The sequence below is a fragment of the Mytilus edulis genome, chromosome 6 (assembly GCF_963676685.1).
Source record: "Mytilus edulis chromosome 6, xbMytEdul2.2, whole genome shotgun sequence".
Taxonomy (NCBI): domain Eukaryota; kingdom Metazoa; phylum Mollusca; class Bivalvia; order Mytilida; family Mytilidae; genus Mytilus; species Mytilus edulis.
In genome coordinates, this window is record NC_092349.1 from 75,269,076 (window position 1) to 75,294,506 (window position 25,431).

At 32.3% G+C, this 25,431-nt stretch overlaps 1 long non-coding RNA gene and 1 pseudogene across 1 annotated transcript; one reads left to right on the forward strand and one right to left on the reverse strand.

The window, feature by feature from the left end:
* Positions 1-2,843: 2,843 nt before the first annotated feature.
* Positions 2,844-10,521, reverse strand: LOC139528420 (uncharacterized). The gene is made up of 4 exons (XR_011665589.1): positions 10,221-10,521; positions 9,688-9,758; positions 6,516-6,594; positions 2,844-4,024 (listed from the first exon to the last, which is right to left on the reverse strand). It is a non-coding gene; the product is annotated as an uncharacterized lncRNA (long non-coding RNA).
* Positions 10,522-17,585: 7,064 nt separating this feature from the next.
* Positions 17,586-20,365, forward strand: LOC139528421 (zinc finger protein 585A pseudogene; annotated as a pseudogene).
* The last annotated feature ends 5,066 nt before the right edge of the window (positions 20,366-25,431 follow it).

A 25,431-nucleotide genomic window follows, 5' to 3' on the forward strand; every position in this document is an offset into this window, starting at 1 on the left:
AATAAGGGGTCTTACTGGACCTACTCCTTTATTGTTTTTACCTGTGTCACAAAAGGTAAAAGCAGATCTAGTAACTACTTATTAAACTTTGTCCATCCAAAAGATGGGTAGAAAATTTTGTCCATCCAAAAGATGGGTAGAAAACTTTGTCCATCCAAAAGATGGGTAGAAAATTTTGTCCATCCAAAAGATGGGTAGAAAACTTTGTCCATCCAAAAGATGGGTAGAAAACTTTTCGTCAATCTTGGCTTCTATGGAAGGGAATGAATTTATTTTTGGACTCTAGCCTTAAAATGCTGATTTGTAGTGGGTACTGTAAATTCAGAAATTAATGCGAGGTTTTTATTATTGCAAAAAATGTGACCAAGTTGTAACCCCGATAATTTAAACTCATTTTGAAATATTTAATATGAATTAAACAGGATTTTTCTCAAAATATAGGTCTAAAATGACAAAATCGCAATAATAAATGCACGCAATAATTTCTGAATTTACAGTAAGGAAACTTTTACACCTGCCACACAGCCACTTCCTGTTTGCCAATAGCTTAAAAATCCTCTTTGTACAAGGAAAACTTTTGCAAACTCTTCTTGGCTTCTATGAAAAGAAATGATTTTAAGTTAATGATCTGAAAAAGAGAGTTGGAAGATATACCAAAGGAACATTTAATTGGGGGTGATCTCATGTGCATCAGAAAGGAAAGAAGATATTGCTGCACGTGTGGCACCCGTTGTGTTGCTCATGCAAGTACAAATCTTATTCAATAGGTCACATTGAAGGAAGAGGACAGGATTGTGGTTACCACAATCAGAACATATCTGTTGGCATCTGTGAAACATATCATAACTGTCAAACCAAATTGGGATGGTGTTCTTGAATTCTTTTAAGGTGGTACCTAACACTACAGGAAGATAACTCTTTAAAATCAGCTAAACGTTTTAATTACATTGTGTTGGTAAGGGAATATTAAGCTTCTCAATGATCAAAATAAGTGTTTGACAAATTGCTATATAACCAGTGTAATTTTTCTGACAAAACGGTTAGTTCAAAATTTTTGAAATTTTCATATTTTTGTTAAAGGGTCAAAGTAAATACTTTGACACAATTTTAGGAAAATTAAACGAGCCAAATTAATTTTAGTGAAAGTGTTGGGTACCACCTTAAGGGATGATTTCAACTCCAATACTTGGAAATCTTGGATCAATAGCATCCATGTGAGTATCAACCTCCTAACATGTAAATCATGACAGGAAATGCAAGCCCTGGAATATTGAATCAACTAGGAAATATATACTCCATATGCAGGCATTTTTGCTGGAAAGTTTCAACATAGAAATGAAGGCTCACAATTGGGAAGCTGAAAGTATCTCTTGTTGTAAGGTTTGTTCTAAGCTGGCCCTCATTGATAATTTTCAAGAAGTAAGTCAATTTATGAGGCAGACTCAACCTTATCTGTTGTATTTTCTATTGCAAATTCAATGAGAAGATGCTTATAACAGTCACCAAGCTTTGAATTATTCAATAAGAGGATTTCATCTATCTAGTAAAAGTGAAGCCAACTGATAATGTGAATCATTTTATTCCTCCATAAGAAGCTTTTTACCTCTCATGAATAAAGTCACCAAGAAGAGGAGCACAGTTGGTTCCAATGGGAATGCAAAATGTTTTATTGAAAATCATGAGCTCCAAACCATAAGAATATGACCTTATGCAACATTAATATCAAAGCTTCTATTAACCTATTATGGGTTGAAAAATCTCTACAGAATGTCTAACTGTTTGAAAATTGAGTTGTGACGAGAAACCATCAGAACAGACAAAAAGTCATCATTTTGTATTTCAATGATCCAAAATTAGTCTCATACATGTATAAATAAGGTCTGTTTCTATCCAATGCAGTGTAATTGTTGTCAATATTTTGTTTGAATCAGTGATTTTTTACATTATGTGTCCAACATATTTCTCCTTAAGACAAGATACTTGTATCTATGTTCGCCATTCTTTTTTATGAAACAAAGCAGAACCAAGTCTCAAAAGTTTTCCTTTAGTTTCAACTTTGGAATGGGAAATACTGGTGTTTTGTAACTTCATAATGTTGTGTTGCAATGAGTATAACAGCTTTTCTATAAAAGCATGCAAAGCAAACCTATGTTTGTTTGGATGTTTGTAAAACAGGTAGGTAGTCTAAAAGTTCAGTCTATTTACTATATACTGGAATTTGATTGGACAATAAACATTAACTTCATTTCAATGTTAAGTTCCACATTATATATCAATTTTAATTGTCCAATCAAATCCCAGTATATATTAAACAGACTATAACTCCGCCTACCTATTGTTTGCAAACACCCAAACAAACATAGCAAGCAAGTCAAAGTTTTGTTTTGCATGCTAAGCAAGGTAGTTTTGTTAGTGAATTATGATTGTATAATCAGAGAAAAAATAGTTAATAGTTTTTAGAATTTTTAGGCTGTCCTCAAAATAACCCCAAGTTTAACTATGTCTTTTTTTTGAAGGAACAACATTTTATAACCCTCTAAATATGCCAAAGTGTGAAGTTCTTTAATTTTGAAATGTCACATCAGAAAATTATATAAAATGAACATATTTCAAAAGATGTATAAACAATTAGTCACCTTGCTTTGATAGAAAATTGGTAGAGCTATATTTGCTTAAATCCACTGTATTTGGATTTCTGTGAAGTTTCTACTAAAAAAGTCTTTCCTGGTACGCCAACTCCTTCAATGAAGACTGGCGGCCATGATATATCCAAGTGAGCTTAAAATGGTGTTAAACACCAACAATTAATCATTTTGGCTTCAAGAAAAACATTCAACGAAAAATGAGTCGAATAATTTATTATAAAATATATTTCACAACATAATGACTCTTAAGAAATTACAAATCTCTTTTTCCAATAAGTTCAGTAAAAGCATCCATTCCTGGTCGAAAGGTTTTGACCAGAAACTTCATATACACTGGTTCTTAAAGAAAAATGAAATATTAACTTGTCAGAGTCAATTATTTCTGTGGATTTCATCAATGACATACACTAGACATGATTTTTTTTTTTAATTCTCACCAAAATTTACACGATGTTTCATTAAGCTTTCACACACATTTACATAATCACTGTTACTATTCTCATGGAAAAAAAACTTTGCATAAAATGATACTAACTTGAAGACAAAAGATACACCATTAATAAAATTTTGAAAATTTAAAACACTTCATCTGAAATTCAATGTAATTTTAAAGAGCAGTTCATATAAACATTTAAATACTGTCTTTGTTAAACTTTTCTGCTAATATTCTCAATGATGTTTCTAAAAATAAAACAAATTACATATCTTTTTCAATAAACAATAATTTTCTCAAGGTCAGACATACTGAATTAGTTTGACACACTTTCACATCACATGTAAAATCATAAATATAAAATAATGCACCCATAAACATCACACATACGTGTACCACATGTAAATTGTTCAGGGAATTTTCCAACAGTGGACTACTCACAAACCCTCAAAATATTTTCGATGATTTTGGTTGGCTCATTTACTTAAGTAAAAACATGTATTGTCTATAACTATATTAAATATCAAAAGCTCAATTATAACATTGTGTATATGTCGTACATTTGCATAGAAAAATTGTGTGGTGAAAGAAAATGAAAACATTAATGAAGTTAATTAAAAAAAAAAATCCTTTAAAAGTTGTACTTAATTCATTTTTCATCTGTAAAACAGTAATTGGACTTAATAAAATAATTATTACAACCAAAATTCCTATGAGTACCAGTAATTTTAAATATGTTTGTATTCTTTTGTAGATAAATGTCATGATATGGTGATTTTATAATGGCACAAAATATAAAATGAAAGTTTTATAATTCTTCTTTAAGTTCATATGGTCCATCTGCTCCTTCTGGGACCTCTTCATCTTCAGAACTCTTTTTATAAAAATTCCATTTTTTTAATAAATCATTTATTTCATCTCTTTTTAGTGGTTCCATATCTATCCTCTGAAAAAGAAATATTCACATCATGTTAAAAAATAATTATATTAAAAATTAGATATCGTAACGAAGATGTATCATTTTTTAGAATTTTAAATCTGTTACCTGTAAACTTGAAAAGAAAATTTGAAAGCTGACAAAAGCTTTTGACAGAATGACAATCTGTCAAATAAACCTGTCATAATAATTTCTTTTCTTTGAACTGGTTCATTAAACCAAGCTAAGACGGCCATCTCTAACACTGTATTATAGATTTAATCGAGGTATATGAAATGATTAGATTTAACACAGATTTAATGGCTGCTTAAAGCGTTTACAATTTTGAACAACACTTAACATATGTTAAATTTATTGACTGGCTGACAACACTTAAACAATGTTAAACAACATCGTTAGCCTAGCAACACTTTTGAACAACCGGGGCCTGGTATTTGGTATTTTTGAATTTTTATTTTCATTTTCTTCAAACTGAGAAATGAAGGTTACAACATAAACTTGCTACTTGTCCTTATAATACTTCCATGATATAACTCAGTGACTGTTAAATACCAGTTCCTGCCAACTGCCACTATTTGCAGGGGATTTCCCCCATGGAGGCTCCTAAATTGAAATTTAAAAAAAGCAATTTTGTCCACAATTTTAAACATAACAATTAAATTTACAATGATTTTAGGCTTATAAAAGGACTATGACAGCCATTTTGCACGCAAAACCCCCATGGGCATTTTTGAAAAGTTGGTAGGTATGTGTAACTCAAATAATTACAGAGCCCCCTTACAGTCATTGTCCTCCAGAGGTTAATGCATCATTCAAAGTGAGTGAAATATAATGACTGGATTATTCCAGTTACTGTTGATGAAGATTATGTGGTAACAACCCTAGACATTTTTAGAGGATTATAATTGTTAATTGATTAGATAACAGTAACTTCTACACAGGTGGTCAAATAAGTGTTTGTCCCTTAGTTTCTAAAAGAGGGATGAAAGATACCAGAGGGACAGTCAAACTCATAAATCAAAATTAAACTGACAACACCTGGCTAAAAATGAAAAAATCCTCTAAGCTGATCATTATACAGAAGTATTAAATTGACATTATACTTCCTTATTAAGGTTTCCTTAAGTTGTTTCAGTATGTAGCCTTTTGCCTAAGGCTTGACCACTGTTGTCATTTATTGATAAGAATTTGAGATAACTGTAGGAAAGTGAAACTTGATATTCCAGAGATTTGCAAATACTGTTTATTTATTTTCATTTTATAACTAACAAGAGATTTATAAATGTCAGACTTATTTATGTACATATGATCAAATATAACATCCTTGTCAAAGTTTCCAATGGCAGAATGTTCTACTTCAAAAAAAGTTTTTTAGATTCATAAAAGATGTACTTGTAACCAAATATGAAATAAACTTGTGTTCTTTGTGGAGATAATTGAAAAAAGTTTCCTAGAGATAAGGAAATAGAAGACTCCGAATTTAATATTGACACTGAAACTCAGACACAGAACTGAAGGTAATTTTGTTAGTAATTATGATTGTATAATCAGAGAAAAAATAGTTAATAGTTTTTAGAATTTTTAGGCTGTCCTCAAAATAACCCCAAGTTTAACTATGTCTTTTTTTTTTAAGGAACAACATATTTTAACCCTCCAAATATGCCAAAGAGTGAAGTTGTTAAATTTTGCAATGTCACATCAGAAAATAAAAAAAGGTCAGATATTTCAATAGATGTATAAACAATTAGTCACCAAAGTTTTTCTGAAAACTACTCAAAGCATTTTAGAGTTATTGTCCAAAAACTAAGAAAATCCACCCCTTTTTTTGTTGATTAAAAGACAGACTTATGATTGACTGTTAAAAATTAGAATGTGACTAATGTGTCAACAAAGATGATTTTGATCTTGACAAATTGCATTGAAACTTTTTTAAACCAAGACAAGGTTTCCATGTAGATATTTTTTTTTTTTTTTTAAGTTTTGTGTTGAAGAATTGCTAATCACCTGTTAAACCCACATTTTCTTTCATTTAAATTATTTGATATACACAAATGTATATATAGCAATGGTCGTCAAATGTATAATATATACAATTTTAATTAAAAAACTTAAAAGTATGTGGAACAACCATATACATGATGTGCATGAGGGTGTGGATGGATGGTCCTTCATTTCTGTATTCTTTTAATTTATAGACCAATTTTCTCTATAATTTTTTATAATTTGGGCCAATAATTCTGCCTCCTTTATTATTGTTTGTCCTTTATCTTCACTTTTTGCTCATTATTCTCTATTCATTAAACCCCATCCAGACCCTTGTACGTGTATATATGTGGGTTTTTGGCTCTGATTCTTACCAATGCTTATATACTAAATATACATTTATATGCCGCTATTATTGTTGTTGTTACCAATTATGTAAATCAATTGTATCTGATTTTATGCCCTTTATGGACCCTGTAATTTGGGAGAAAAAAAAATTCTATTCTATTGTACCTACCTCCACATCTTGGTCTGCTGCATTCTTTAAGCAGAGTATTGGAGGGGCACCAGGTACCTTCTTAAATTCAACATTGTGACTGGTTACTTGTTAAGGAAAATGTTCAATGGAGAAACATAATATAATAATAATTCTTATATGATTTGCACATTAGGGAATACAATGATATGATTGGTTGAGAGGACTTCCGTCAGTTGTTCTTAACATCTTTTATTTTATAAAGGATTCTATACGACTAAACTGGTTTTATCAAAGCATAATAACAATTATGTTAAGAGATATCATAACCTTTTTTGCAAAAATAGTCAGGGTAACACGACTACATTAAGTCTGTCTGAGTAAAAACTGTGCAACTTGTTAAAGTTTGAAGGAAAGACAAGAAACCTACATCTTAGCTTAGAATGATATGAGAATGGTATGAATCACAACACTAGGCTAGCATGGATGAGTAACCTATAGCTAGATATTATATAAAATTAACTGCCTTTTAATTTTCAGAAAATTATATACAATATTAATGTTAAGTTTGTTTTTTTTGCTACACATTTGACATAACAAATTATCTGGGTAAAATATTTGAGATGTTTCCCTCAGGTAATACATGTAGATTAGTATGAGATAGTTTCAAAAAAAAATTTCAGATGTGTGTTTATATATGTTATAATCTTCTGCAGGGGTGAATAATTAATAAATTTTAAAATCATTTTTTTAATTTAAAACACAAAAATGTATATATCTTTTCAATTGAATAACTAGGTCCCGTCGTGTATTTTCAGTTGGAAGAGGTTTGTTTGTACTCATAATAAATTTTGAGGTGTAATCACAGCCATAGTTGCTATAAGTTATGATGAACCATTAGAGGTTATTTATTGGTTACATTACTTAAAAAGATATTTGTTGTATATAAATGTCCTAAAAACTAATTACTGTAGGATGTATTGCTTTGAGGATCACTGATGAGTCTTTTGTAAATGAAACTCATGTGTTGCTTACAAAATATAAGTCATGTAAGTCTGATATTTATTTTTTTTCACTATTTTGTATATATGACAGTTGTCGTAAAATTTTAACTTAAGATTTTGTAGAACTTATGTCTACTTTGGTAACATGTGTCACTAAATACACCATATGTCAACCACCTGTTACAAGAACTCATTGTGTATCTGCTTATGAATCTTTTAGCAAAAAATCAATTTTCAAATCAGTTTATCATATATAATTTTGTTTTATTAATTTGTTATTTGTATAATAATAGTTTTGACAATAAGAATAAAGAAAGTTAGAAACAGGTTAATATAAAATAGCAGTGGCTGTTCTAGAAATTTTCATAAAAGGGGGGGCCTGCTCCAGTCATTCCCTGTATAAGCAACAAAATTTGTCAGAAAAAACCCAAGACCCCCCCCCCCCTAACCCCTATATCTGACTCTGATTAGTTTAAGTGAGATCTTATAGTCATTTATTAGATCAAATATATATAATTATAAAGGTTGGATTAATTTTCTACAAATGGTAATTAATGATAGACGAACAGGTGCTTGTTTGAAGATTTCTAATAGATAATTTACCCTCTACTGTTGGCTTCTTGTAGTGATGTGTGCATGTAAAACATCTTACCAAAAATTAATTAGGCAGCCATGGCTGACAAGGACACATACATTGTAGAAGAGATTGACATACTTTGGAAATTTATTCTGCTTTTTAAAGAATTAACGTCAAACATTGAGTTCAGCCGAAACTTACACAGAAAGCATGTAGAATCTTCCAGTAAAAGCTAAAGACATTACATAATACATGATGAAGGAGTTCTACTTTGTGTAAATTTGAGATCCAGGAACTGTGTTTTCTAGGAGAGAACTTTTCATTTTAAATTTCAGAAAATAAGTACCTACCATTCTTTACATTGATGCCTTGTACACAACCATAATTGATTTCTTATCAACTTAAGGAGGACCTTTCACCAGGGGTTAAAAAATGTTGTTACAGCTAAATAGCCCAGGACTTATTGGCAGCAGGATTTTACTAGCCCTGTTAGAAGAACTGCTAGTCCATCAAAACTGACCTGCTAGCCCTAATATGCCTAAAAAATCAAGAGTTTGCTGCATAATACAAAGTGGGTGTCCTTTGATTTAAAGGAGACATTATACACTGTATTCAATAGTTTTTGTTGAATTGCTATGTATTCTGTTGGTGCTTAACCTAACTTAGTTGTTCCCACATTCAAAGCAGACTTTTTATTGGCTTGCTTGGGGCAACTAACGGCAATATTCACATAGCATCGCCTGTTTTTTTCATCAGCAACAGCCAACCTTGCCAGGGGAATCATTGTGTCCCAGTTCTGCCAACTTTTCAGGAAGTAAATGTGTGATTTTTTGGCCAAATTGTAAAGATCAAAGAGAAAAAACAATAGATCAAAGGAAAATGCCGCCAAATAAGCATGAAAATGTGTGAGTCTCGCGCTAAAGACTTAATTGGCAGGCTTGCTGTCTTGGACACAATAATTTTTTTTTCTGCTTTTCCCGGTTGTATTTGGCATTTTTGGGGGGTGAATTTTCAGCCTTGTTACTCCCTTCATCTACCGTTTTTCGTTTTGAAACTGGCGAAGTTCCTGGGGTTCCCGTACTAAAATATTAAGAAAGATTTTGTTGCATGGTTACGTGCTCAAAATCTGTGCAACAAGACAGGTCAATACCGATCAATACATCATACCCCTAAATACCTTTTATTGAAAATCTCGGCAAAAGCAATGTACAGTACCCCAGGCCATTGTGTGAGAAATCGGTATTTAAAGTACGAGAATTGCAATCAACACATGATACCAGGCCACCTAGAGTTATTTGATCTATTTTTAAAATATGTACAACAGGATCCGTACAAACCAGTTCAAATTCTTGGAATCCTGGATGACTTAATTGAATCCGATTGGCTAACATAGAATAGTGATGAAGGGATTTTCCACTTTCTATTTTGGAAACGTCAAGAATTTTTTGTTTCTAGTCCATCAGGCATATCGAATTACACATTTTAATTGCACGAGGCTTAAGTGATCTAGTCCCAGGCGTCGGGCTAGTGGATTTTTTAACCCCTGTTTCACTAAGAATTTCAAATGGTCCTGGACCTTTCATTATTTAAATCAAATTTGAACCCCTGTTTAGTGAATACAAGTAAAGGATACAACAGAGGGATATCATCATAGATGAATCTCTTGACCTCTGGAAGTCGGTTCAAACGTCATCCACCACAACTCTACAATAAACAAAAAAACATTGTTAACATAGTAAATAATCCCTTACAAACACAATATGAATATGTTTGTATACAATGTTCTGGATTTACCCATACTGCCATAGGTAGCCACATACAGAAAAACACTAATGACTCATACCCATAAGGCATGAGGGTTCCCATACCGACCAAATGCACATGCAGGCCATTGCATGATTTTTTGATGCCTGTTCAGTGGCAAATATTTCATAAAATTGAAAATGAAAATGGGTAATGTGTCAAAGATGTACAAGACGGATATAATAGAAATCAATGGTCATTTGAATAAAGAATGGAATGAAATAGTAAAAATTAAAAAGATATGTAAGATAGAAATAATCATAATGATCTGACACCCCTTTGGCTAAAAGTCTTAATTATACTGTCTGTTGCCATTGTTGGCCCTGTACACCCTGAGGTTTTCAATAAAAACATAAAACTTACTTCAACAACTGCTTTCACTACTACTTTGTCTTCAAGTTCAACTTCATCATCTGCGGTAACTATATTCAGAATTAGCAATAATGCCGGCAACACCAGCATTCGCTTCCAATCCATTTTCGATGTATGTTTGTATACAGATACCAGTAAAGGTGCGTTTTGTAAGTGAGCAAACGATTGTATTAAAACAGGGATCCAGAACCGGTGTAAACGTGTAAGAAAGCGGTGACGCGATAAATATGTATGATCAAAACGTGTATAAATTTCTTTGGTTGGTTTAAACGGCTAAGTCAAGAGATCAGGTAAATAAAAATAACAGGTTGTCTGTTTTTTTTCCCTGTCTATTAAAAATTAATTTTATTTATTGATTATTCATTTATATTATAACACATACCAGCAATAAGTAGTAAATGTATATACATACTACTGAGTGGACACAGTAGACGTCTTACAATAAAACAAAGATTGCGTTACATTCAATATGAAAATTTACCTGTATAAAGTAGATTTGCCATTTATGTTTTTGGGGTCAAACATTAATACATGATTGATTTTGGATACTATATTTAGAATAGCTCCTTTTATGATTGTCCATTGAAATTGAAATACATTTCAAGGAAAAGAAAGTTATTGGTCAACTTTCCATTAAGTTTATCATTATAGAATCATTATAATTTAGGCAAAGGCAAATGAAGTTTGTCACAGGTACTCGGTTAGCACAGGGACTTTCTATACTAACTATCATGGCTTAGTAGGGGTCTTAATTTTGAAAACTTTGATTATCAAAATTTAAATCGAGCCCATATCAATTTGATCAAAACTGGTGTGGAACATTATGTCTTATTCCCTGCCATAGTAGAGGGGACATTATTAGTTATCTTGGTGTAATCCGGGGTGTACAGAATTTTACACCGTTGTTGAAAATTCATACACCCTGAGGCGCAGCCGAATGGGTGTATGAATTTTCAACAACGGTGTAAAATTCCTCAAGTAAAATTCCGTACACCCCTGATTACACAAAGATAACGAATTTATTTCTTATGAGCATTCCTTTACTCATTTTTAAACTGGAATGTAAACTTGAAAAATGCTAATGAAAAATTTCCAGTGTAACATTTTTTTTCAACGTCGATGTTGCTGCGCATTGTCAAAGACTTTTTTTCTTCTTTTTTTCCGGAAATTCAGAAAAAATTGGTATAATTTGAATTTTCAGGATTTTTTTTTTTTTTTAATTTTTTAAAAAATTTAAAAAAAATTGTCCTCAAAGGAGTACATGGAGTAGGTCCGGTAAGGGCCGATTTTGGCCTCAAATTTCAGGTTCATCTAACGAAAGTTTTTGGACACTTTTTAAACACTTAAGTGTCTATTTCAATTGATTCGATTAGTTTATGGGAAAGATTTGATTTAGTCATTAAAAACGCTCTGATTCAAGCTTAAATATGAAAAATCTATCAAATATGCCAAAAAACGTCACTTTTTAGATGGTTTTTGTCAAAAATGAATGTGGCCGCATCCGTGTTCATCCTCAACCTTTATATATGTTTTGTATTTTCATCAAATACAACTTACATTTCAATATTATGAATGAACACGAATGCGGCCACTTTCATTTTAGACGGAAACCGTCTAAAAATTGACCAAAATGCTAAAATTTTGAAGATTTCAGTAATTTAGCATGACTTAATGATGCTAGAACGCGATATTTGTGCATTTTATCGTCAAAAACAGCTCATATTTATGTAGCAGAAGCATTTTACTTTCCAAAATATAGCTTAAGGATTACATTTTCACAATTTTCTAAAACTGCTATATTTTGGGGCCCAAAAGGGGTCTTAGTGAACCTACTCCTTTATTTATTTTTTATATTTTTGGGTTTTTTTTTACATTTTATTTTTTTATTTTTTTTTTATTTTGGCAAAATTTAATTTTTTGGAATTTTTGGCAAAATTTTATTTATCCCGGGGTGAACAAGGGTGGGGTGTTAATTACACCGGGATAATTAACCAATCAGATTGCAGGATTTTTGCTGCATAAGAAATAATAAATTTTACCCTTATCGTCTGTACGTACGTCCGTTCATACGTACGTCCAAAAAATGGTTTCCGTTATCTAACTTAAAAAAAAGTTTGCCTCAACCAAATGTTATGAAGCTTAATTATTCACAATGCTTATTACCACAAAACACATATCAATTTTGAATTTGGATGGCGCCGGCATCTTTCACTGGTCTAGATTTATATGCATCTTTACAAATGGAAAAAATGCTGAATTTTGTGTTACCACTCTTTAACTTTTGGCCCAAACTTAATATTACGAAACTTATAAACAATGCTAACTACCACACAAATCAGATCAAGCCAGTACAAAGGAGTAGGTCCGGTAAGGACCGATTTTGGCCTCAAATTTCAGGTTCATCTGACGAAAGATTTTGACCACTTTTTAAACACTTAAGTGTCTATTTTATTTGAATTAATTAGTTTATGTGAAAGATTTTAACAAACATATTTAGTCATTAAAAACGATCCGATTCAAGCTCAAATATGAAAAATCTACCTAATATGCCGAAAAATGTCACTTTTCAGATGGTTTTTGGTAAAAATGAAAGTGGCCGCATCCGTGTTCATCCTCAACCTTTATATATGTTATGTATTATCATAAAATACAACTTACATTTCAATATTAAGGATGAACACGAATGCGGCCACTTTCGTTTTACACGAAAACCGTCTAAAATTTAACTAAAATGCTAGAATATATATGAGGATTTCAGTAATTTAGCCACGGGGGGTTACTTCCTATTATTGGGTATACGGGGATGTGCCAAAAATATGGGTCATAATTTTGCGAGATTTTATATAAAAATGACCCTCCTTTTTAATGACATCCTATATTAAAATGCATTTACGTTTGATAACTGTATATTGATTTGGGGTATGATCTACATATCATATATAAATATGCTATTAAGAATGTCAATTCATATATAAAAACTTAAGGGTAGCTGACCAGTATATTTATGAATTATGAGCAATGGGTCATATTTTAAATATTGTATATAAGTAAAGGTCATTCTTTCTTAAATATTTATATAACTATAGGTACTAAATTTCAGTGAATGTTGTATTAAAATGGGTACGTTTTTTGAGGCAAAAATGGCACACCCCTACCAAAAAAATATCGAAGTTACCCCCCGTGAATTTAGCATGACTTAATGGTGCTAGTACCGGATATATGTGCATTGTATTGTCAAAAACAGCCCATATTTATGTAGCAGAAGCATTCTACTGTCCAATAAATAACTAAAGGTTTACATTTTAACAATTTTGTAAAACTGCTGTATTTTGGGGCCAAAAAAGGGTCTTACTGAACCTACTCCTTTGGATAGCGTCACGTTTACAGTTTTTGAGTAATGTCCTTTTATAGAATTTCATGCAAGCGGGGACATCATCTGTGACACATTCTCCATTTATTTTCTTAGTGTTTTAAACTATTTGAACTTTGTCCTAAAAATAAAAAAAATAAATAAAAAAAAAATGGCCGACGTGTCAGAATATAGACTTCCCCTTATCATGCTTATTTTTCTAAACCCAGACAAAACCAACAAAGTATTATAATTACTTCTGAATCTCGTGTAGGGGCACTTGTAATTGCCCCCAAACATGCAGGAATTAGAGAGAGAGGGGGACCAAAAACAAGCATTTTTTGGTTTCCAGACAATGACTTGTGTTTAAGATTATGGATCTTTTCTGATACATAAAGAGAAAATAATTTGTAACCTTTGCAAAAAAGAAATCGGGAACGAATTTCATCATTTATTCCAATGTGTATTTCCACCATTCGTAAAACATAGAAACACATATATTCATTGTACCTAGTTACTATAGTACAAATACAAGTGAGATAACTAGGAAAAATGTTATATCTGTATGTCATGTTCGACTGAACAAACCTGCCATTGATCCTGAAAAAAAACCCTCGAAGTATTTTAGCTCACCTGGCCCGAAGGGCCAAGTGAGCTTTTCCCATCACTTTGCGTCCGGCGTCCGGCGTCCGTCGTATTTAACTTTTACAAAAATCTTCTCCTCTGAAACTACTGGGCCAAATTAAACCAAACTTGGCCACAATCATCACTGGGGTATCTAGTTTGAAACATGTGTCCGGTCTACCGGCCAACCAACCAAGATGGCAGCCATGGCTAAAAATAGAACATAGGGGTAAAATGCAGTTTTTGGCCTATAACTCAAAAACCAAAACATTGACAGCAAATCTGACATGGGGGTAAAATTGTTTATCAGGTCAAGTTCTATCTGCCCAGAAATATTCAGATGAATCGGACAACCCGTTGATGGGTTGCTGCCCCTAAATTGGTAATTTTAAGGAAATTTTACTGTTTTTGGTTATTATCTTGAATTTATTATAGATAGAGATAAACTGTAAACAGCAATAATGTTCAGCAAAGTAAGATTTACAAACAAGTCAACATGTCAGAAATGGTCAGTTGACCACTTTAGGAGTTATTGCCCTTTATAGTCAATTTTTAACCATTTTCGTAAATCTTAGTAATCTTTAACAAAAATCTTCTCTGAAACTACTGGGCCAAATTAATCCAAACTTGGCCACAATCATCTTTGGGGTATCTAGTTTAAAAAATGTGTCCGGTGACCCGGCCATCTAACCAAGATGGCCGTCATGGCTAAAAATAGAACATAGGGGTAAAATGCAGTTTTTGGCCTATAACTCAAAAACAAAAGCATTTAGAGCAAATCTGACAAAGCGTAAAATTGTGTATCAGGTCAACATCTATCTACCCTGAAATTTTCAGATGAATCGGACATCCCTTTGTTGGGTTGCTGCCCCTGAATTTGGTAATTTTAAGGAAATTTTGCTGTTTTTGGTTATTATCTTTAATATTATTATAGATAAAGATAAACTGTAAACAGCAATAATGTTCAGCAAAATGAGATTTACAAAGAAGTCAACATGACCGGAATAGTCAATTGACCCCCTCAGGAGTAACTGTCCTTTATAGTCAATTTTTTAACAATTTTCATAAAATTTGTAAATTTTTACTAACTTTTTCCACTGAAACTACTGGGCCAAGTTCATTATAGATAGAGATAATTGTAAGCAGCAAGAATGTTCAGTAAAGTAAGATGTACAAACACGTCACCATCACCAAAACACAATTTTGTCATGAATCCATCTGCTTCCTTTGTTTAATATTCACAAAGACCAAGGTGAGCGACATGCAGGCTCTTTAGAGCCTCTCGTTTTTTTACAAAAAAAAACATGTATCAGATTGAATTTTAATAGTGAGTGGAAGCATGATAATTTATTTTACTTTATTTTGTTTGAATTTTGTCAGTCTCACCATTAAATTACAAAATAACCAGGAGTGACCCTCACATTTATAATTTTTATTAATCTACATAATTTTTCTAGAACAATATAATTATTAGAGCTCATTGATCAATTGTTGATATTTATAAACATTTGGACGAAGAGTACAATAGTATGGTAACAACCTCTTTTTTCTTGATTTAGAGCATTACATGACATAACATAATGATATTCATCACCTACGTCTCTTGATTCGCAAAGATGGCACAACCTATCATTAATTATATAATGTTAGTTTATTATCCTCTTGTACACTTCACACTTAATGTGTCTGAGGTTAAATTAAGAATTTGAAATTGAACAACATGGAAAAACGAAAAAGTAATTACATACGCTTTCAACAATGGATTTAAATAATTAGAATAATAGGTAATTAGTTCTTTATTAATAAGACCAGTTCCATTGGTCCTTAAGTCTTTTTAATTTAACTACCGTGAGTAAAAATATTAACGTGTCATTTTAATTAAATATTTCCTAGATAAATGCGCTAATTATTTTGGGTTTATTGTACTGTGAATCCTCTTTGAAGATGTAAGTTTATAGCAATCTGGAATATCTTTGAATTAAGTAAGTAAACAATACCCTGTACGTTGTTCAAAATATATTTAAAAAACGTTTCCAAATAAGTCTGCATTTCTTTGTATATTAAATTTTAAAAAAAATGTCATATCATGTTTTGTGAATTTATCTTCAGTAATATATTATTCAAATAAGTTATGATATAAATTTCTAGTAAATCGAATGTTACCAAAGCTTATTTTGGTATGAACGAAAGCGACTGCAAGCAAACAGTCTTTTTCAAAAAATATATTTAAAAAAATCACGAATATATTTCGACAATGAACAGATCAAAACGTTTATGCAATTTATCATTAATAATATATTTTTTTAAAAGTTAATGTAAACATTACTTTATTATGAAATTCAATACATTTTATACAATAAGTAACACCCTATATAATCGCATTGTGGCTGAAGGAATCAGAAACTAGCAACATATGCCTATTTAAGATTACCTCCTTGGTGAATGAATCAGAAACTAGCAACATATGCCTATTTAAGATTACCTCCTTGTTGAAGGAATCAGAAACTAGCAACATATGCCTATTTAAGATTACCTTCTTGTTAGATTGGATACAAATGCAAGAATAAATCAAAAGTACGAGCTCTGGTACATAATAAACATATTGAAAATTTCAATTCATGATGGACTTAGAAACAAATGCAACATTTCAGATGAAATGCTAACAGTAACATGCATATTGTGTAAACTATTTGTATGGAAACTTTCAAGATTTAATAATGAACCATTGTACCACGAGCAGAACATTTTTGTTTTATTTATTTAAAACAAGATTTGAGCCGTTCAATATAGATTCGGTGCATGTCCATTGGTACAGTTAATCGTAAACTTCCAAATGACATTATCCTTTCATTTGTTATGCCTGCTTATATTGGGCAACATCATAAAAACGGATACCAGTTAGTTTCCAAGATACTACAGCGACAGTGTGGAGAAGCATTTGAATTTCTTGGAAACCAGTGACTTTTAGTTGAAGTACAGCCATAAAAACACTGCACGTTCCTTTGCTTTTTGTGTAGTTTTAATGTGCAGGACTTTTGTATTTATTTTGTGTCCTGGATGCATATCCCATATTTTTTTCGATGTCCATCATAAAAGAGTAAAACAGCCATGCCTTGCATGAACTTATGTTTAGCTTGAAGTGGCACGTTGTTAGCTTATTTTAGTTAAACTCAATGTTGAAAGGGAAAATGTATGGTTGCAACTGCTACGTACTATATCTACTAATCAACATTCCTTCACTTTTTAGAAAGAAACACAATTAAATGTATTCTATCCTCCAAGCCTTTATACTTTTCTGAATATGTCATTGTTTCTGGAATTTGCCTAAACTATTTATTTCTAGCAAACCACACACAAGTCTTGCATATTATTCTAATTCTTATTGTCTTGTTACAGAGATGACGAAAAGAACACACGTGCTTATTTCTGGTCAAGAAAAGACATGTGCCAATGGTAGAAAAATCCTTGCCAAATGTTCCGATTGTGGTAAATGGTTTGCTTCAAAAGAAAACTTGAAGAAACACATGGATACACATGGTGAAACTACGAAGCACAAGGCGACACACAGTGAAACTAAGAGACGCAAGCAGGCACTTAGTGAACATAAAGAGCACAAAGAGACGCATTATGAAACCAATAGGCACAAGGAAACATATAGTGAAACTAAAAATCAAAAGAAGACACAGAGTGAGACTGAAAAGCAAACGAAGACACGAGGTGAAACTAAAAAGCTAACAAAGACACAAAGTGAAACTAAAAAACAAAAGACGACATATAGTGAAACTAAAAAGCAAAAGAAGACACATAGTGAAACTAAAAAGCAAAAGAAGACACATAGTGAAACTAAAAAGCAAAAGAAGACACATAGTGAAACTAAAACTTTTTCGTGTCCAGTATGTAATAAAACGTTACTTGATAAATCTTCAATTGGTAATCATGAACGTATGCATTCTAAAAGTTTACAGTATGTGTGCAAGGTATGCAAGAAATCATTCAATGTTAAAAGTCACCATAAAGCTCATGAACTGATGTGTTCTGGAAAAGGTGGTTTAAAGTGTTCCACATGCAGTAAAATGTTCACTTGTGCATCTAAACTTGAAGCACATGAAAGAATTCATTCCGGTGAAAAGCCATTCATATGCGATTTCTGTGATAAAGCATACAAAACACAAGAACAAAGAAGAGACCACCAAAGAACTCATACTGGCGAACGACCTTATGAATGTTCCACGTGCTCTAAGCGGTTTACAAGAAGAAATGCATTCAAGATACACGAAAAAACACACATGGCTCTTAGGCCGTTTAATTGCCAAATCTGTGAAAAGACATTTCGTGATGAACGTCAGCTGAAAACTCATGCAATAATCCATTCTGACAGCTTTCCGTTTTCTTGCAAGGTGTGTAAGAAGGGTTTCAACCATAACAGCCATTGCTTATCCCACGAAAGAATGTGCTCTGGAGAAGCTGTATATAGTTGTACCATTTGCGATAAAAAGTTTCCAAATGCATCTAGCTTAAAAATTCACTGCAGAAAACATACAGGTGAAAGGCCATTTGAGTGTAATGTTTGCGACAAAACCTTCAGTTGCACGACCAACATGAGGGCACACAAATTATCACATAGCAAGGCAAGACCTTTCCAGTGTTTGAATTGTGACAAAGGTTTCAAAACAAAAGCTAAATTAACTCGACACAAGACAACCCATTCTGACCTCCGGCCTTTTCCATGTCACGTCTGCCATAAACCGTTCAAATTGAAAGAACAGTTAAATAGTCACGTCAAAATTCATGATCATTCTCGCGAGAAACCACATTCTTGTGCAATATGTAGCAAAAGTTTTGGTTCTAAGGGTGAGTTAAGAAACCATGACAGAATCCATACTGGTGAGAAGCCGTATAACTGTAGTGTATGTGATAAATCATTTGCCGGACTTGGAACAATGCTATTACATCAAGGGATACATTCGGGGGAAAAACCTTATTCTTGTTCTATTTGTTCGAGAAGTTTTAGATTAAAGGACAGTCTCCGTAGGCACACAAAAATACACAATAGTAAACTTCCGTTCCGATGTAAGACATGTAGTATGGGTTTTCTTACAAATATTCAATTAACAAAACATGAAGTTGTACACACGCGTACTTCAACAAAGTGCTCCTTTTGTGACAAGAGCTATTCCTCTGTGAATGCGTTGTTACAACACGAACAATTACATACTGGTGCGAAACCTTTCCAATGTTCTATATGTAATAAGGAATTCACATGGAGAGCGAACTGGAAAAGACATGAAAAAATACATATGGGAGAAAAACGGCATGAGTGCATTGTATGTCATAAAATGTTTGCTAGCAGCTTTAGTTGTAAGCTTCACGAGAGAATACATAGCGGAGAACGGCCTTTTACCTGTCCGGTATGTAATAAAGGTTTTAAGAGCAAAATAGAAATGAAATATCATAAATTTGTACATACAAAGAATAAACCGCTTAAATGTAGCGTTTGTGAAAAGGGATTTTGCACAAACTATAAATTAAAACTACATGAGGTTACACACAGAAAAGTGAAACCTTTCATTTGTTCTCTTTGTAAAAAGGGATTTAGCACTAAAAGTGAATTTGAAACTCACATGAGAGTTCACAAGGGTGACAGACCACACAAATGTACAATTTGTAATAAAGGATTTTACCTGGTTGGATCCCTACACGTGCATGAGCGCATCCATTCTGATAATAAACCTTTTAATTGCAATGTTTGTCAGAGAGGATTTAATTTCAAGACCAATTTTCAAATTCACGAACGGTCACATACGGGTGAGAAGCCATATGTTTGTGAGTTTTGCGGGAAAGCCTTCGTGGGCAATTCGTCACTAAGGACACATTTGATGATTCACTCAGACAGTAAACCGTATAAATGTTCTACGTGTGAGAAAACGTTCCGGTTTAATGCTAGTTTGAAGACACACGAACGGTCCCATGGCAAAGGAGAATCTTTAGAATGTCCCGTATGTAACAAAATCTTCAAGCAGAAAATATATCTGAAGCGACATGAAAAACTACATACAGGAGAATAGAACAAATTCATTGTTATGTTTTAAGGAGAAGTATTGTATATATATATATATGCATGAAGCTATATCAAGGTTTAGGGATATAACATATGAAATGTGCTTATGTACAGGGGCGTAGCTAGAAAGAAACGATGTGGAAGCAACTACCGCCGAGCCGAGCGAGGCTAAAAAATTTTGGGACCCTATTATTCAGCATTTTTTTTTTCTTTCGGTTTTCGGTCATAGGACGGTTAAAAGAGGAGCTATATGTAGATAAAAATTTATGAATGTAAAACTATTAATAAATCTTCTGAATATAGTAATACATAAACAACACATATTGGTGATACAGAATTTACTCAAAATTGTCCAATATCTGCTCTTCGGGTCTGGGCAGAAACAAACTTCTCTATTACTTTGTCAACATTCACACTGAAATCCCGATGAATTTGCAGTAATGCTATGTAACTTTCGTTGTTCATTGTTGATCGTACATTTGTTTTCAATTACATACGTAGTACCGTGACTGATAGATCTCAGGGCCATCATGGCATGGTAGCATTCGCCATATGTTATAAACCAGCGTACGTGTTCGGCATCGAGCGACCTCCCAATTGAATTCGTCAAAATTACATGCTAGGTCAGTTTCGTATGTTTCAGACAATATTGAGATTTGTTCGTTTGTGATATTTCCTACAACTCGATGAAGCAGATACAGCACAAAGAAGCGATTTTCTGATAACTTAACGCGACCCCACTCTCCAGTTGCCTTATCATATGGTCTATGAACGCAAAAAATAATGAGAATTTCCAATACTGTTTTGGCGTGGTTGCAGGGTGATTGGCTCCGGTAGTCTGTCAACCACATCGCCTCGGCATATTTTCAACGATATCTAAGGGATCTGATAATTCTAATGCCGATTGGTACATCTCATTCCAAACTGATGAACTGTACACTGTAAAATGTGCTCCAAAACTACATATCTTAGACCATGTAGACTGAGTATTACAAATTCAAAAGTAAAAATCTTGTAAAAAATACAAGTAACCTTCCGATTTTGTCATAATCTCCAAAACAAACAAATTATTTTGAAACCAAATGTCGTTATTTAATGATATTTCATCAATTAAAAAAAGTGACAACATAGTTGTTTCCTATAACATTCAATTTATAAATTTTTATTTTGCCATTTTATTTTTTTGCATGCCGAATCAATGTGCACGCAACTTCGGAGCTACGATCTTTTTCTGAATGAACAGCTTCATCAACACTTGTAACTAGGTTGTCAAACTAATATCCGGGATGGACGGAAAAGACACCAAAAGTCTCCGATGCCGATTGACCAACTCATCTCTCTCTCTTCTGCTTTTTTTTTTTTTTTTTTTTTTTTTTTTGTGAAAACGACGTGGATGCACGTGCTGTCGTGCCTCCGGGTAGCTACGCCCCTGATGTATTTATTTGTATTGGACCATATAAAAAATAAAATCTGCAATGATATATTTTGATGTTTATCTTTTATACTAGGTAACACATTTGTTTTTAGAATTTTTTCTAAGTATTAAATAAATGTTAAACAGTTAAAAGGGATTAAAACCCCAATTACTTATAATGTGAAATTGAAAAATCTAGAATTCAAAATCAAAACTATGAGTAGGGGCATTAGTAGCAACAAAACAAGCTGAATATATTGATAGGTCAAACAAATCCTTTTCGAGATACTTTTTTTTCTTTTATCTTGAAATGGATGGCGGGAAAATAAATATAAGAAGATATATGGTATGTGTGTTATTGAGACAGATCTCCATCCAAGTCGAAATTTATAAAAGTAAACCAGTATAGGTCAAAGTACTTTCAACAGGGATAATTGGCTCACACCAAACAACAAGCCAGTCAGGTATAAAGGGACCCATAAATTACTAGTTTTGAAAATGCCTGTCTACATATGAAAATGCCTGTACCAAGTCAGGAATATGACAGTTCTTGTCCATTCGTTTTTGATGCGTTTTGTTATTTGATTTTGCCATGTGATTATGGACTTTCCCAATTGATCTTCCTCTCAGTTCAGTATTTTTGTGATTTTACTTTTTACAACGATTCAAACGGTAAAATCAACGACGTAATCTGTATTAAAAAGACAACTGAGAAACAATTACGAACCTCATCAACAAACGATTACTACCAGTGGCGGATCCAGAACTTTTCCTAAAGGGGGGGGGGGGGAGGGGGGGTTCCAGTCACGCTTCAGTGATTCCCTATATAATCAACCAAATTTTTTCCACGAAAGGGAGGGGGGACCGGGCCCCGCAGGCCCCCTGGATCCGCCTATGACTACTTTCTTTAGTTTAGACGTCAGATTGATACAAGCAGAAATACATTTACAAAAACAGAGTGGACGTTGATAGGTTCTTATGATTTACAACTACAAATTCAGTGTTGTGTTTGTCAATAAATAATCAGATAATAACTTAAAATTCTTACCATGATTGCATTATTTATATGATATACTATCAACCTTTTGAGTCTTTATCATATACTTCAATTTTATACCTACACTACCAATAATTAACCCATACTTTTTTGGTACATTTCTACCCTCGTGCATATCAGTACTGCAAGGAAAGACTGAAAACTTATAATGTTATACTTTCAATGAAATCAGTACTGATTTTGTCAGTACTATTTCAGTACTGATTTTGTCAGTACTGTTTCAGTACTGATTTTTTCAGTACTGTTTCAGTACTGATTTTTTCAGTACTGTTTCAGTACTGATTTTTTCAGTACTGTTTCAGTATTGATATTGTCAGTACTGTTTCAGTACTGATATTGTCAGTACTGTTTCAGTACTGATATTGTCAGTACTGTTTCAGTACTGATATTGTCAGTACTGTTATTTTCAGTACTGATTTTTTCAGTAAAGTTTAAGTACTGATTTTTTCAGTACTGTTTCAGTACTTATTTTTCAGTACTGTTTCAATACTGTTTTAGTACTGATTTTGTCAGTAATGTTTAAGTACTGTATTAGGACGGAATTGGTGACCAACTTTGTTTTTACTGTTCCAGTACTGATTTATTTAGTTATGATCAGTACTTTTAGTTAAGATATATATATACACATATTTGTATATATTTCTGTTTTATTGTATCAATCTGATTTATCATAACTGTTCATGTACTGCATACATTTCAGTACACGCATTAATAGATCACTGTGTTATTTACAATGTTATTTTTCCTAACCAAATGTTAATGTTTTAATGCTTAATCGATGCTCAATGAAAACCCAATAAAGTATATAATTATGTTTTAATAGCAAGATATTGCTGGTCATGAGTTTTACTGTACATTTGGGTTGGTAATTTTTTGTCTCTTTGACATATTGTATGTTTCCATCCTTTATGAATGTTGTTATTCATTCTAATTTTTTTTGTGCTGTTTTTTTTTTATATCTGATTTTGCTTTGCTTCAGCAGCTATTTAAGTAATTTTCTTGTATATATGTTTTTCGGCTTTATGCCTCACTTACATTATATTTGATAATACCATACTATCTGTGTCCTGCTTAGGTAAAGTCAAAACATAATTACCAAGACTTGAAAATTACAAATGTATAATTATATTGCTTTCAAATAGACTTTAGTGTGGATGTATTGTTATCCAGTGGCAAGTTAAGTGCATGATTGGGACAAGAATAAAAACAACTACTCATTTTGTACTACACTGATTAAATATGCACTAACGAGCTAACTGTTTAACATGCCATCACAACAAGAAGTGAATCCGCAGGTGACGTGGTACCTAACCTGAACAGGTAACTTAAGACTGGGACTGTTTTTCTCTATCATGATGTGTTGTGTGAGGGAATAATTAGCATAAAACCACTATTCCAGTCTTAAATTTGAATTCTGTGGTTTTAATAATACTATTTTTTGCCAATACTGATTATTTCATAACAAAAAATAACATAATGCCAGCCTCATTTATATGCTCATTTGTAAGATTTTTAATGATAAAACCATGTATAGATTTCCTTTTTTCTATATAAACATTTACCAAGTTGCAATTCTTTTCACTTGTAATTTGTCCAAAGCTAGCATGTATGAAGTATATATCCTGGTACATTGCATGAAGGGAACTCTTACAAATTTACAACTGCACCAATTGTTACTGAACATATTTATATGCTAGTATACATATATTATAGAAATCATATTTACAATCTGTTTGTTGATTTATCACATTGAATAACAAATATTAATAATTTTTTACAAACATATGTAAAAGATGTTTAGAACTGTTGAAAATGTACACTTATTTTAGGTCATCAACTATATTATTTTTTTCAAGCAATCTGATCTAATCTGGTACAAACTTGATACAATAAGGTTAAAACCTAATCACAGTTGGTAACAACTATTATAAAGATTGTTCTTGATAATTTCTATTTATGCTTGCAAGATAAATTTGATCAACTTGGTTGCTATGTACATGTTGTATGTTTGGCTGTTTATATTACAAACACAATGTAGGCAGAGTTTAAGTCATACTAGAATTTGATTGGACAATGAAAATTAACTTCACTTCGCACATAGTTAAGTTAAAAAACATAGCAAGCAACTGTTCAAAGTTTCACTGTTCATGCATGCTTTTATAGAAAAATTGTAATGCAGCATGACCAGTAAATGCCATTCCCTCAACAATACATCAAATAAAAAAATATAAATTTCTGTAGAAACTAAGGTTAATTCAATTCTATATTCTCAACATAATGAAAATTGAACTATCATATAATAAATATTTCTTCTTATAATTTCTATACTATATGCAATGCCAAAACATGTTAAATTTATAATAAATACATGTAATGCAAATATTTTATTAAACCAGTCTTCATAGAATTGTGTCCTCAGTCAATATACCTCTTTCAGGTCAATATATCCTTGTATTGACCTCATACAAAGGCTATATTTGTATAATATTGGTAACATCTTCAATATTTGAATGAATAAGGTTACAAAAAAATAGTGACCATAACACTTTACCAAGGCTTAGATATAGGAAGAAGTGGTGCGAGTGCCAATGAGACAACTCTCCATCCAAATAACAATTTAAAAAATTAAACCATTATAGGTCAATGTACGACCTTCAACATGGAGACTGGTTCACACCGAACGGCTATAAAGGGCCCCAA